This window comes from Phoca vitulina, unplaced genomic scaffold (genome assembly GCF_004348235.1).
Source record: "Phoca vitulina isolate PV1807 unplaced genomic scaffold, GSC_HSeal_1.0 scaffold2, whole genome shotgun sequence".
NCBI lineage: Eukaryota > Metazoa > Chordata > Mammalia > Carnivora > Phocidae > Phoca > Phoca vitulina.
Genome location: NW_022589705.1, coordinates 55,101,291 through 55,116,726, shown reverse-complemented (window position 1 = coordinate 55,116,726; position 15,436 = coordinate 55,101,291). Strand labels below are relative to the sequence as shown.

At 43.5% G+C, this 15,436-nt stretch overlaps 1 protein-coding gene across 7 annotated transcripts in view; it reads right to left on the bottom strand.

Moving 5' to 3' along the window:
- The window catches only part of DAB1 (DAB adaptor protein 1), a 1,119,086-nt gene that overhangs the window by 909,400 nt on the left and 194,250 nt on the right, over positions 1 to 15,436 (bottom strand). The gene's annotated exons all lie outside the window — the stretch shown is intronic.

Here is a 15,436-nt window from a genome sequence, read left to right as displayed (position 1 = left end):
TCCCACGTGATCTAAAGTAGCATGATTACCATGATTCATTTTACCCCAGAAAAGCAACTGGAATCCCAGGTGTGGAGACATCATGGGATGCTAAATGGGAAATCCAGGCTTTTTCAGAAGACCATGGCAAGTGCTGGCCTGAGCCATGCACTCCATAGGTGGTGGAGTTTTCCCTGGGCTTCTTTTCATAAAAACAACCCTATACACATGTATTGACTCCTTAATTAAGACACAAGTGATCATCCCCAGCAAAGGGTCTGCCACACAGTAAATGTCAGACAGAATCGGGCAAAGACTCCTTCCCATATATCTGACTGGTTGTTTCCAACTCAACAGTTGCTCTCCGCTTCTGTCCCATTGACCCACTTCATGTGAATAATGTAACTATCAGTGGCGTGCTGGAGCCAGCTCACAGCAGCTCAGAAGACCGTACCCTGGCTCAGCTGGGCACATCACCTGCCAACGGAAGAGGAATAAAATACTTAAAATGCTTCCATCTTTGTGTAATATTACTCGATTTTATAAAAGCACTCATACGCTGTGGATGTTAATCTGCTAGGGGTCACCGTGGGTGAGTCTAAGCAGTCGTTGCCATGCTGTTTTGGCAGGGAGGGAGGTGGAATTCATGGACTTGGGTGGTTTGCTCTGTGCCAGAAAAAGATGGCGGGGGCAGACGTGGCTCCTGGGCCCTGGCTCTTCCAGCCCACTGCTGAGTCATAGTACTTGAACTATCGTACTGCGATAGTATCTTGTCCCCATAAATTATAATTGCTTGTTGATAAATCTACCTTGGTCCATCCCATGTGAGAGTCTCTTGATAGAAAATTTAGAGGGTTTCCATTTTGGTGCCTCAGGAGTAGAGCATGTTGGTGACAGGCAACTGGTGGATGTTTTATAAATGGTTGTTTAATGAACAACTGAATGATGTCAGTGAATGGAGGGGATGGGTCTACCTGACTGACAGGTAGGGATGGGACACAGAGGCTGGCAGGGTAAGGCCTGGGCCCCAAGAAAAGGAGGGGACAAAAAAAAAAAAAGAAGAAGGAGAAGAAGAAAGGAGGGGATATGGAACAGGGAAGCACTGGCCACTGGACACCAGCTTCAGCTTCTTGATGGTATTTGCCCAGGGCCTGCGCTAAGCTTGGCCTTCACAAACCTACTGTGAGTGTAATGCCTTTTAATTAGCAAGATGACAGGCTCCTTTTGTGAATCCAGTAAGAGAGCCAGAATCCAACAAGAGGGAGCAGGGAGGCAGCTGCCCTTCGGTAGCCTTGGCTTCAGCTCTGCTGGACTGACCAGGGCCAAGTGGAGCCCACAGGCCTGAGACAGAGACCTGTGTCTTGGCCCTTCTGGTCCAGCACTGTTCCTTTGACTCTGTGGAAAAACTGTCTTTCCTCTTCAGAGCCCACCTGGCATCTCGTCTGGCCTTAGGCACCCGTTGTTCACATCCCCCTGAACCCCTCCGTCCACCCCCTTCACCTCCCTCCTTACTTCTCCACACTCTTGGCTCATTTTCCTATATCCATTTTGCCCCCCAGGCCTGACACTTAATTCTGTTTCTTGGCTCTGAAGTCTGGCTTTACTCCTTGGTCACAATTTATACTTCTGATTATGCTGCCCTTGGCCTTAACTGGACAAATATCTTGTCTCATCCAGCCCCGCTACCACAAACACCCTGACAAACACGTCCTGAATAAAGACCCAGCCTCTCTGGCTTCTATTATCCCCTCCATGGAGATTGTGTTAGTTATGATGTTTGTGTTCCCCACATCTATTCTCCAAAATGATCTGTCTGGTCAGTGTTTACTCTGTCCTGGCTGCACCTTTAAATCACCCTTGATGCTCCCCGAAAATCCAAAATCTGGGCCAGCTGCAGGCTCTCTTTCTAAAAGTCTCAGGGTTCATTCGCCAGCACTGAGAATCACTGGTCTAAACCAATCAGTTAGTCCCACTTCCCTCGTAAGGCAAAGGGGCTGAGCTTAAATCCTTGGGCAAGAGACATCAAGGAGAAGATGGGGGACTTCTGCAAGAAAGACACAGACAGAGGTGCAGCCCTTCCTCCGCATCAGGATGCATCATGTCCAGAGGTGAAGCAGAGAATTGAGGTTGCCACCTTGCAGCAGATGAAGGGAGACAGCCTGAGGCAAAGCCGACCCATGAAGGATGCAGTGTAGGTGGAGACTGGATACTGAGTCCAGTGAGGTGGAAAGACCTTGGGTCCCCAACATATCCTTAAGCCAATGAACACAACCTGACCTCAAGTCTTGGCATTTAATGATATAATACAGATCTTTATTGTTTAAGTCAGAGGTCAATATTTTATTTTTCTGTAAAAGGCCACAAAGTAAATATTTTAGGCTTTGCCAGTCCTACAGTCCCTGAAAGAGCTATTCTGCCCTTGGAACGTGAAAGCAGCCATAACAATACATAAATGAATGGGCATGGCCATGTTCCAATAAAACATGGTTTGCTGAAACAGGCAGTGGGCTGGATAGAGCCTGTGGGCCATAGTTTGCCCATCGCAATTTTAAGTCATCCTGAATCAATGTTTTGTCACTTGCAGCTCAGGGTGATGCAAGTATGATTTTCTACATCACTGACCCCTTCTATCCTGCTGAGCCCCAGATGTACATCCTCATGTATCCGTTCATCAAATCCTCCTTGAGGCCCTGCAGGCACATCCAATTCAACATCTTCAGAACTGACTGTCTCTAGGTCTGCTTCTCCTCTTGCATTCTCCACTTAGCAAGTGGCGCCATCACCTTGAGCCACTCAAACTCAACTCCCATCTCATCTTCATTTCCTCTGTTGTCCTTAGTCACCCAGCCACCATGTTCCATCAGTGCTACCTATATCAGAGGGTGGAGGCCCAGGAGTTCTCAGCAAGAGGCTCTTTCCGAAGTCAAGCTTCAGCAGCCTGGGCCCTGCCCTCTTCCTCTCACATGGCTCACCTGAAGGTGGGTGATTGAGGAACTCAACCCTAGGACCGGGCAGACCTGCATTAAAATCCTGCTGCGACCTCAGACAAGTCACCCAATCTCCCCCAGCCTCCACCTCCACCTCAGCAACTGGAATTATGCTGCCTACCTGCCAGGGTGATCCAGGGGTGAGAAGAAGGGGAGCATGGAGCACACCTGAACCAGGGCTCCGGGGTGGCAGCCATCTTCCCTGCTCGGGGCGCTCATAGGCCTTAGCAGGCCCTCCAGTTGGGGCTGGCAGAGGAGGGTATACAAGGCTCTCTTAGTAGCTCAGGAGTCTGAGCCCAGTGCAGATGGAGCCCTGGCCCTCCTTGGGGCCGCTGCCTTCTCTGTTGCCGATATACGGCTAACTGCTTCACAGGTACATTACATTGAATCATCACTGCCCTGTGGGGCGATTATCCCTAGGTAAAGAAACTGAAGCTTGGAAAGTTCAACACCCTACAGCTGGCAGGTGGTAGAGTTAGGACTTGAGCCCTGGTTTTCGGGCTCCAGAGTTTTAAGCATTTAACCATGCTACCACTCTGGTTCCCGTCTTCCAACCTTATCCTGCTTATTATCCGATGGGTAGGTGACAGTACTCTGATGGCATGTGTCCCCCTAACTTGTTTATCAGGTCCTCCAAGTTTAGGGCTGTCCCTCATTCTTGTTAGCTGCTCCCTACCCCTCCACTCCTCCAGCCAGGTGCTCGAGTAACAGCTAATGTCTGCATGCCTACCTGCTCAGCTAAAGCTTAAAAGACTCCCATCTACAGGACAACTAGCTAACAGCCAGACACTGTGCTTGGCACTTTAACTTATCTTATTTACTCTCCATAATAATGCTTAGGTAGGCCTCATTGAGTCAGTTTTCAGAAGGCTCAGAAAATGACAGCTGTTGAGTTTATAGGTGGAATTCACAGATAAAACTGCTCACAATGCCTGTGCTTTTTCCTCCATTCCAAGTGCTCTTATTCCCCAACTCGGCCCCCATATTCCCTCTCTCTTTCTTGTCTCTCTCCCTCTCTCCTTTCCTCTCTCCTTCTCCCTCTGTCTTGCTGGCTTCCCTTTGGTGGCTGGGGCTACTCACCAGCTGCCAGCATCTCTGGATCTAGCCTGTCCTAATGACCACAGATCATAGAGCTCTGAGCTCTCAAACCCTGGTTGCCTAGTAACAAGACCACCTCCCTTGTCCCTCCTACAGCCCCCAGCTCCACTCCCAGCTGGGAATAATAGACTTCTGGCCACTTCTGTTACCCTTCAAAAATGTGCATTTAACCAAGGTTTTTAGTATAAAATCACTGGCCACTAGAGCCAGGGACTCAGAATGGGCATTTTGCCAGAGGCCAGGACCTTAGAGATATAGCAGACAAGAAAAGGCCTGGGGACCAGCTGACCTGGACTTGCTAGGACCAGGGATTTATTTAACAAATGTTCACTGGGTATTCAGATCCCAGCCATAATGCACATTACTAGCTCCCCACAACGAGCACTCCTCTATGGGTTTTGCTGATACCATGCCATCTGCCTAGGCCCGTCCCTTCCTCACCACACCCTAACTTTTTTTTGTCTGGCCAACTCTCACTGTTGGTCCTTCATCCTATGAGAAACTTTGACTGCCCCCACACCCCATCACAGGTTTGAGTCCATTTTTGTGCTCTCATACCAAGTGTTGACATCCATCAACTACTCATCAGATGGTACTGGAATCTGTTACGTACGTGGCTGTCTCTTCTACAAGCCTAGGTAAGTTCTGCAAGGGCAAGTAATGTGGATTCTGCAAATCCTAGTACAATGTATGGGGCCCACTGAGTGTTTTGAGGATAGGAAGACAAAAGAAGAGAAGTTAGAAGGAGAAGGAATAGAAAAAGGGAAAAGAGGAAAAGAAGGAAGGGAGGAAAAAACAGAAAGAGGAAAGTTATAGAAGAAGATGAAGAATGAGGGGAGGTAGGGAGGTAAGAAAAACAAAGCAGAGGGAAGAATGGCATGCAGTCTGCTATGCTAGGTCTTAAAAGGGGGTTACAGAGATGAATAAGACCAAGTCCTTCCTCTAAGAGAGTTCACTGTCTACTCATGGAGATACAGTCGGGGAAGGATGGAGAGAGTTTGGAGAGCAGGCAGGGAAGTCCTATGAGCTGGAGTAAGCCAGTCACAAATCCCAATTTGGGACACTATGCCTACCCATTTGATGGATTTCACACCAGCAGCACCTTCTTCTGGATTTAGTGACACTGATGAAGTTATAGCCAGGTTAAGCATGGGTTTAGTAGATAGATTCTTTTTTCCTACAATCTTATCCAGAAAGCCTTAAATACCTGATGAGCACTGCCTAGTACGTGCCTTGTACAAAGTAGACGCTGCAATATTTATGGAATAAACAGAAGGTGTAAAAATTTATTAAATACAAAATCTTATTTCAAGCATCTCACAGGCATACGACTTGATTGTTGAATGGTTAACTGAAGAGTACAGTGTGATTCCTGATACCTTCCACAATGCCTGACACACAGTAGGTAAATATGTGTTGAGTAAACAAAGTTTCAACAGTGTCTTCATCATTGTCTTAAATTGCCATCCCAATTCTGAAAGGAAATGGAGGCACCTTATAAACATTCCTCAACAAGCCCATTTTACTACACTGCACATGAGATTAGCAAGGTCTCAGTTGCCTTGTTTAAATGATACTGAGTTTGAAGCTTTACTTTATAGTTTGTTTCTCTAAGACACGGAAACATGTTCAAAAATATCTGAGTCACTGTATCTTTACAGAATCAAAGGTGTTCATTGTTTTCATAATCATTTCCAGTTTCCAAGCCACACTGACATTTCTCCCTCCTCCAGACCCTTTCCAGCCTTCCCCGGGAAACTCAAAGCAGTACCGGAGTTGTCAAATTCCTATGGGCAAGGTTCGGGGTTAGAGATGATGCATAAAGAAGGAGAAAAATCCCAATTATGTGATTACTGCCTTGGAGATTGGGCAGGGGGATGAAGGTGTCACTTAAAAACATTATTATTCTGTAGAGAGGCAATGGGATACAATGGAAAGACTGTAAGATTTGGAGTTAGAGGACCCATATAAATCTCAGCTTCACTACAAACGAGTTGTATGACTGTGAACTAGTCACAATCTATCTGGGCCTCAGTTTCTTCATCTATAAAATATAATAACCTAAGAAGCTCTAAGATGTTTCCCAGCTCTAATATTTGGAGATGCTTAAGAAGGCTCAGGACATTCTGATGGCCAAAAAGTGAAGGGTGATTCAGACTACTAGGGCAGTTCACATTTTATTTATTTTTAAATTATGGCAACGTTCTTTTGGCCAGCGACAGAGGCCCCGTTCACTGCTGGAACAAATGCCCATGACTTCAAAGCTATAACATTAGGTATTAAATTTAGAAAACAGAAAAGGAATAAAATTGTGCTTTCCTGCTTATCAGCTTCTGGCCTTATTAACAACTTTTATGCCACCAGTAATGTGGTTGATCTTTTAACCACAGAAGTTAAGACAATACTTAGCATAGGAAGAGGTGAATAAATTGACATTTATGACCTACCTATTATTAATTACTATTTATTCAGTACCTACTATACATTAGTTACTAGGTCAGAGATATTCCTTACATTATCTCATTTCACATCTATACATGCACCATGAGGTATGCAATTTTTCCCCATTTTACAGATGAGATATCTAAGACTCAATAGGATATGACTTGTCCAGTGTAATATAATAGTAAGGTAAATTTGAACCCAGGTCTGTCTGATACGTGGACCAATATTTTTTCCATTGTTATCACTTCTGAAATATTCCAACTAAGTAAAGGGCTCCCAATCAGTGGGAATAATCAAGTACCAATTAGGGATGCTTTAAGAGGGATCATTGTACTGGAGTGGATCCTGCATGCTTGGATGGGATAACCTTGTTAAGTCCCTTCCAGACTGAGAGTCAATGATTCTATGACCTTAGGTCACTGCAAGTAGAGTAATGAGAAGCAAAATTCACTAAGCACCCACCCCCCAACTGCAGAGGATTTGCAATGTGTGATCTCTTTTTCCTTTAATGTTTCCTACAACTATCTTTCTTCCAAGAATACTATCTCTTGCAAATTCAGAAAAGTCCATATCCTGACCCCTCCTGACTGCTATCATTGTTCCATTCTTCTACTGACCCACTATAAGCACAGAATTATTATTCTGCATTAAGACTGGTCTGTATAACCCCAGGAGGTAGAATGAGGAATGTGAAATTTAACTCATTAGCATAGGAAATATCCACCTGTAGTCCCAGGCAACATTAAGCTAGGCTGCTCTGCTTGATAATGAGCCCCTCCTTTTTCCTGGATGTGTTCAAGAAAGTGCTTAAATACCACTTTTACATGAAACCATGGCCACTAATCACCTAAAATAACTCTTTCTTCTGCTTTTTTACAGCCATTATCTCTAGAATTCTTGTAAGGAACTTTGAATATATTTGAGCTTCCTGGCTAGACAATAAACTGAGGAGAGAGACTATGTCTCTGTGTAAAGAACTCTGTATAACAGAATGCTCCGTAGGAAGAACTCATTGTCATCAATGGCTTCATCATTATTAGTATTTAATCAAGGGAAATTCCAGCTATTTCTCCAACAAATGGATAACTTCAACTTAGACTGGGTCTTCTGTGAATGGATCCCTCCAGGAGAAGAATAGAGCAGGTCCTGTAGGCAAACCCTTCCCCTCCCAAGGTGGCCTGATAGCACAGCTGACCCCAGTGAGAAAGTGGGTAGAACTGCTGAGAACAAGGGGTCTCCCGAGAAGACAAAGACCAGAATTCTGCCAGTTCCCAAATCAGGTCAACCAACAAAGCAAGTGTTGCAGAAGTGAAGTTTCCATAAGAAAAAGATCATTTGAACATGTGACCCAAGCACAAACCAATGGCTGGGAGGCTGATGGAAAAGACTGGTTTGAACACAGCATGTGGTAGGAACCGGAAGTCCCTCCAGGACTAATCTTTGTAGTGTGTTTGTCATGCACTGGGCCCAGGTGCTGAGCACGTGTGTATAACCTACATTGCCATTTGCTATGTGCCAGTCGCTGTTCTAAATACTTTTCACAGATAGACCCTTCACTCTATGAGGCAGTTAGGTGATATTACTACTTTACAGATGACAAAACTGAAGATCAGAGAGTGGTAATCTGCCCAAGTTCACATGATTTGCAAGCAGGAGAGCCAGGACAGAGCCCCAGATATTCCAGATAAAACCAGTGGGGAGGGAGACTTCTAAAGAGGAATAAATTCCTATCAATAAGAGTAGATGGGCTTCATAGGATTTAGTGGAAAAATAATGATACGCATTATTTTAAGCATAAGCATATGATACCCATAGCTGAAAAAATGGGGGAAAACATGGGATGTGACCAAAAGACCAAAACAAGGATGGTGACAAGAAGGCAACTTGTATTGTCAGAGCAGAACCGGACCAACAGAATGGAAGTCTATAGGCAAATGTAGGAGTGGGTACAGTGGAAAAATCAGGTAAAATGAAAGCAGGGAGTAGTGGACCTAAAGGGGCAACATGTAATGAGCTGGATCAATTCTAAGCAATATGAAGCATCAATTAAATTGAGGTGATGTGAACTTAGGAGTTGAGGCTGCCATTATGCTCAGAAGAAGCTAAGGGGCTGGAGACCAGAGGCATAGAACAATTGGTCAAGATAGTCTTCTTCCTCTTCTTATAAAGCAAAGCCATTCCCAACAGTCTAGAGAAGGTGGATTCCAAGAGGTTGGCAGAGGGTTCATCTTGCTAGGGAACTCGGGCTATTAGCTGTCCTGAGGAACCTCAAGAGAGCCCATGGGGAAAGCCCTTGATAAAACTCTTCCTCAGAAGCCAAGCCTCTAACCTCAAAGCACCTGGATGCCTTGAGGATATGTTGGCTCTTGACTTTATCCTGGAGATCACACAAGGGCTCTCCAAGACATTAAGTGCCAAATAATTGCCCCATGCAGACTTCCCAACTTAGTCTGCTGGTAAATCACAACTGATATTCAAGAAGCTCCTCTTTGATTCTCAGCTCAAAGGACAGAAATGAAAAGGAGATGCCTGGGAGGTGCTGGAGAGACCCAGTTAAGGCCATCAGGAAGCCAAGTTCAAGTCCCTCCAAGTGAGATTCAAGTGAGCAGGCTTGTGTCTTGAGAGGGCGGGCCTGGATTTCAGTCCCAGAGCTGCCTCCAGGAACTCCAGGCAAGTCCCTTCCCCTCTGAGCTTCAGTAAGAGGACAGAACTTAATGACCTCTAAGGTCCCTGCAGTTTGCCTGTTATTGTCATTACTATCCATACGAGTGTGCTAAAAGACATGACTCATGATGTATTTGAAATGTGCTTACTTTCAAATTTCCTGCTGTCCCTTTAAAATAAAACGAGTTATGTTAAAAGCAAAACCCTTATCTTTCATGCAGTGAAGTATTTGTTAGTATAATAATATAATGGCTGGGACTTGCTTTAAAATACTTAAGTCCTGGGGAAACTAGGTCCTAGGTGTCCAATTCTTGGTTTCGTCTCAGGACACGATTTCAGGGTCGTGGGCTTGTCAGGCTCTGCACTCAGTGGGGAGTCTGCTTAAGGATTTTCTCTCTCTCCCTCTGCTCCTCCCCCCCCCCCACTCGTGTGTGTGCTCTCTCTCTCTCAAATAAATACATCTTTAAAATAAAATACTTGAGTCCCTCCCCCTACATCTACTTAATAGATAAAATAAAAAAGGTGAAATATTGTGATTGTCCAAACTGGGTAAGGGGTAAATGGGAGTTTATTAGAGGAGTCTCTTCACCTTCATGCATGCTTTCTTTAAATTTTTCACAGTAAAAAATTAAGAAATATATAATAGAATAGAATATAAATATATTCAGTAGTACAGTCTCTCCCTGACCTTAGATTAAAACTCCATGACTTTCCAGCTCACTCCTAGGTAACAGACAGTTCTACAGGATCTTTAAGTCACAAATGCAGTTTCAGTTCAGAAATGAGAGTGTCCAGTCCAAGGTATAAATCAGGCCGTGACCAAGATTTAGTGCCGATCTGACATCTCTCAGTTCTGGCCATTTTAGGATGGAGACTCAGGGAAGTAAGGGGAGAGAGCATGGCTGGCTGAACTACATATGGTTTCTAGCCCTCCTGCTCCCTCTTCCCTCCCCCCTGCCCCAACCAGGGGTGACAGGTAAGAAGGGGGGAGGGAGAAGAGGTAAGACAGGTCTTATTCATACTTGCATAGTAAGAAAACTGGCTTTAGGGACTTTGGGTCTTGCAGATTTCCCAGGCTGTCTCCTTGTCTAGTGAGCAATTTTGAGGACTCTAGAGCAGTGCTGTCTCATAGAAATATTATGCAGGCCACATATGCAAGCCGCATTTGTAATGTTCAACTTTCTAGTAGCCACATAGTAAAAAGTAAAAAAAAAAATAGGTGAAATTGATTTAAATCATATTTTACTTAAACTATCTATTATTTCAACATGTGGTTAGTGGCTCCCATACCAGACCACATAGTTTAGAGGTTTCCATCCCTGGAGACGTCTTGCTAGGTGACCTGATCATACATCCTATCTTGCCCGTGAGAGCCCTGGTTTAGTCCTGTCGCTCAGGCTCTATTCTCACTAAATTACTTGGTTATTAATGTCCCTTTTCCCTCTCCCAAGTGACCCTGTTTGGATGATGAATCATACTGTCACCCTGTCTATACCTCTCTATCTGGGAGGGAACTGGTGGCTCCTTCTTCATCCTCATTTCCAGGTGCTCTACCTGAAGTGGGTTCAAGGCATTTTTCCCCTGGATCAAGGGTCAGCAAACTACAGCCCACAGACCTTAAAATGGGTACATTTTTAAAAGATGGAAAAAATGAAGATTATGTGACATGGATGATACGCCTCCTGTAAAGCCTAACTTACTACCTGATCTCTTACAAAATAAGTTTGCTGACCCTTATTCTCTATTTTCTGGAGTGAAAGGAGGTCAGATCCCAGTTGACCAAACTCCCACCACTGTTCCCTCTGGGACTGAGGTGGGGAGGCAGATCCTTTACCTCTTACCTGGTTTGAGTCTAGGAGGTAGACCCATGTTCCGTGATGATAGTCAGTTGGGACTCAGCAAGAACATGCTGGAAGGAAATCTCATCACTCAGCTCCCTTTGCACTCTCTCAACCCTAAGCCATTTCCTCTAGACATCTCATAATATAATTTGGCACTTCCCTTTGGAATTTCTTTTCTGTTATTTCTTAGTGTCTAATCAAAATTTCCATTTTAAGCTCTGGTTCCTATATCATCATCACCACCATCATTCATCATGTGTTTCCTTGAATAGCCTGAGTTTGTTGGGGGTAGGATCTCTTTTGTCTTATTTTTGAATCCCTCATAGCACTTAACACAATGCCTCACACAGCTTATATCCACAATAAACATTGTTTGAACGAAAGAATTAATGATAATTCATACACTCAACACTTCAGCCCAGCTAAACAACTCAAAATTCTCTAAAGACACTGACACCTTTTCCCCGTGTGCCTTTGCATGGACACTCCCCCCTTCCCTTCTTGTCTACTATTCTCCAAGATGCGGCTCAAATAAAACAATAATACAATTTTATTAAAAATTAAAACTCTCTGATACCCTCAAATGGCAAATTATAGTCCCAGTAAAACCTTTCCACATCCACCCTAGAAGAATTTAGCACTCCTAACCCACAGCCAGTAACACATTTCTCTCCTCTGGTACTTAAAACAGTGCAGCTTGTCTGGATGTATAATTGTCTCTCCCACAGATCTGGGCTCTGCCTGTTATGATCACCTGGAAAGTCTTTAAAATATACTGATGCCTGGGCTCCATCCCAGACCAAGAGAATCAGGATCTCCAGGTTGGGACCTGGGCATTGGCATTTTAAAAATGCCCTTCTATGATCTAATATGCAGCCAGAGTTGAGAACCACTGTACAAAATGGGGAGCTACCAGAAGGCAATGAATGTAGCTTCTTCTGCAACTCTAGTTATTAGCAAAGATTACTATGGAATAAATAGTTGTCAAATGAATGAACTATGAACCATAATAGAAATATAAAGAAAAATTTATGTCAGTCTATTATAAAATGTTGTGAGATAAACAACTATATATTAATCTAATGACCTCTGATTAATTGGACAGGTTTATTTAACCATATTAAACACATAAAATGACTAGAACCTCACGTCTAACTAAGCAGTTCTACCAATTGTGGTAAACTTGGCCTTAAAAGAAATATAGATGGCCCTGCAAAAATATGGACATTAAGGCAGTTCATTAGCATGGTCTCTAACCAAGTCCAAAAGACAGACCTCCAAAGACCCCTCAGATAATGTAGATATATTTCAAGGTTGTTATCCTACAACTGTCAAGCCCAGTCTCTCCTTGCCTTCGGCTGTGAAATTTATACTTGAGACTGGCAAGAGAGTTTTTATTAATATGTTTGCCAAACGACACTCTCAGCTCTCTTGTAATTATGCTGCCTGTTAGTGGCATTAGGTACAAACATATCTCTTGGTTTTCACTTGTTAATTTGTGCCTCTCCTGTATTTAGAGATAAATCAGAAAATTGTTGATGATCAGGGGAGGACAACATGAAGGCTAGCGTGTCTTTGCTGGTAATTAATCTGCAATGAGCTGGTGTCATACAGTGGAAAGATCACAAAAGAAGCTCTGGGTTTGAGTTGGTCCTGATCACTTACCCTGTGTCCTTGGACAGGTGAGCTCACCTCTTTGTACTTTTGTGCAACCCATCTCAAAAACAGAAGGTAAAAAGGGAATCTATTTCAAATGCCCAGCAGAGTTATTGTGTGGGTAAAACAAGATGATAAGTGACAAAAACACTTAATAAAGTATAAACATCTATGCTAATATGCTTGCTTCCTTCATTCAGTTGCAAACACTGTCTACACACCTACCGTGTCAGGTACTAAAGGAATACAAATAATAATGATTCTTGTTACCATTGTTATTATAGGGACCATACCACTATAATGAAGTCCTTATTATGATATCTTGTGATGGTTAATTTTACGTATCAACTTGACTGGGCAACAAGGTGTCCAGATATTTGGTAAAATGTTATTCTGGGTATATCTGCGAGGGTGTTTCTTGGTGAAATTAACATTTGAGTTTGTAGACTGAGTAAAACAAATTTAGTTCTCGCTAATGTGGGTGGACCTCATCCAATCAGTTGAAGACCTGTATAGAACAAAAAGGCTGAGTAAGAGGGAATTTCTTTCTGCCTGACTGTGCTGGCTTTGGACATTGTTTTTTTTTCCCTGCCTTCAGGCTTGAACGGAAGCACTGGCTCTTGCTGGGGCTGAAACCCACTACCAGCTTCTGGACTGGACCTACACATCAGTTTTTCTGGGACTCCAGCTAGCCAACTGCCAATCTTGAGACTGGGTGAGCCAGTTCCTTATAATAAGTCTGTGTGTGTATGTATGTGTGAGTGTGTATAAGAAATATTTTAAACATAAACAAAACCAATAGAATATATGTGTGTGCATGTGTGTACACGTATATTCTATTGGTTTTATTTATACACACACACACACACACACACACACACACACACATCCTATTGGTTCTGTTTCTCTGAAGAACCCTGACTAAAACACATCTATGGCAATATAAGCACTTTTGGGGGGGCCTTCAAAGATAATCTTTAAATAAAACTCCTTAAATTGATACCAATATTTTCAGTGCATCCAATAGAAGTCGTCACGTGAGTCAGTGGTTATTGAAATCAGCTGGCCAGCTTTAAAAAACATTGATTCCTAGTCCCGAGACCAGATCTTCTGAATTAATATTTTCAGGAGGCAGAGCCCAGAAATCTGGATCTCTATCAGTCTTCCTAGTATTTCATTTGACTAACCACATTTGGGAACTTTCCATCTAAGTGGTTGGACTGAGGGAACTAGAAACCAAGCATTTGCCCTGGTGTCTGAAATTCCATCACCTCAGGTTCTTACATGTGGTTGCTCTCTCTTGTCTCCTGCTAAATACGGATATGCTAGAGAGATAATATATGAGACCTTTAACCATAAATTTAGGGTATATTTATCCTGGACTCAGCTCTGATAATGTTCCTCCTGGATCCAAACACCTCTGAGGTGTCCCCATAGTCTACTTAATAAAATCCAATCTCCTTTCAACTGTATTCAAGTACCTCCAAAATATGACCCCTGGATGACTGCAGCACCAACATTCCCCACAATAACCCACATACACCCCACAGTCTAGCTACCACAGATGCTCCATGGATCCTCTTCTCACCTCCACCTGGAGAACACTGTTACTCCTGACCGCCGACCCCCAGTTTTAGCTCAAATGGTATTTTATTCTTGCAACTTCCCTAATACCTCTCCTACAGACTGTTTTATATCCTAGCCACATGTATACATGTCTCCCTTCTTGAACGGGAACTTCTTGAAAGCAGAGGTCCGCTCTTCGTGTCTGTGTCCCCAGAGCACTGAATCAGACACACACAGTAAGAGTCGTATATATTAATTGAGTTGATTCAGGCTATTTTCATACATGGTCACCAAAAAGGAAAAATTAAGAAGTTGGGCATTTCGTAGCAAAATTTGGAAATGATACGGAAAGATGGCATATACTATAGGCCAGGCAGCACAGTGTATTGATTAGAATGCTGAGGCTTTGCAGAGAGGGGTGTGGGTTCAATTCACAGCTCTCCTATGTTTTTAGTGATGTGATAGGTCAAGCCACGTCACCTTTTGGTGTCTCAGTTTCTTCATCTGTAGATGAGGATGATGATGGTATTATCTCCCAAAGCTGCTGTGAGGTCTAAATATGCTCAGAACTTGGCATATCATCAGATAGTACCCCTATTCACATCAATAAACTGTACTTGCTTTTGGTTCTTTCTTATTATTTTAGCAATATTTTAGCAAGTGAGCACAGGCTTGGACAGTGGAAGATTCCTATTTTATAGGTGAATAGAAAAGCGGAAGAGTCCTAAAGCTAACTTATCTGGTGGGCCATTTCCATTTCTGAAGGGTATTTACCTCAGGGGGGGAAAACAGCCAGAGAGTTATGTCCCCGTCTTCCATGAGTTGCCTCTCTTTCCTGATGGATTTCCTTAAGGAATATAGATCCACAGGAGATTTATGTGTGTGCCCTGTTTCCCAATAGTGAACGCAACTTATTTGCCACCACTAAGCATTCATTCTCTTCCTGGAGGTCAATTTGCAAGGTGCCTGCTCCCGCCAAGGGCAAGATTGATAGAACAGCAGCTGCTGACTTGACGCCTAATGTACATGAGGCTGGCCTCCTCTTTGTCTCTGGCCTGGAAGAAGACATGCGCCAAACTCTAAAATCATCCTTGGAATTGAAAAGTGATCTTAGATACCATTTTATCCAATCCACTGCCTGGGTATCTGACAAAGCTCAGGCCTAGATCGGGGGAAATAACTTAGAATACATCACAGAGC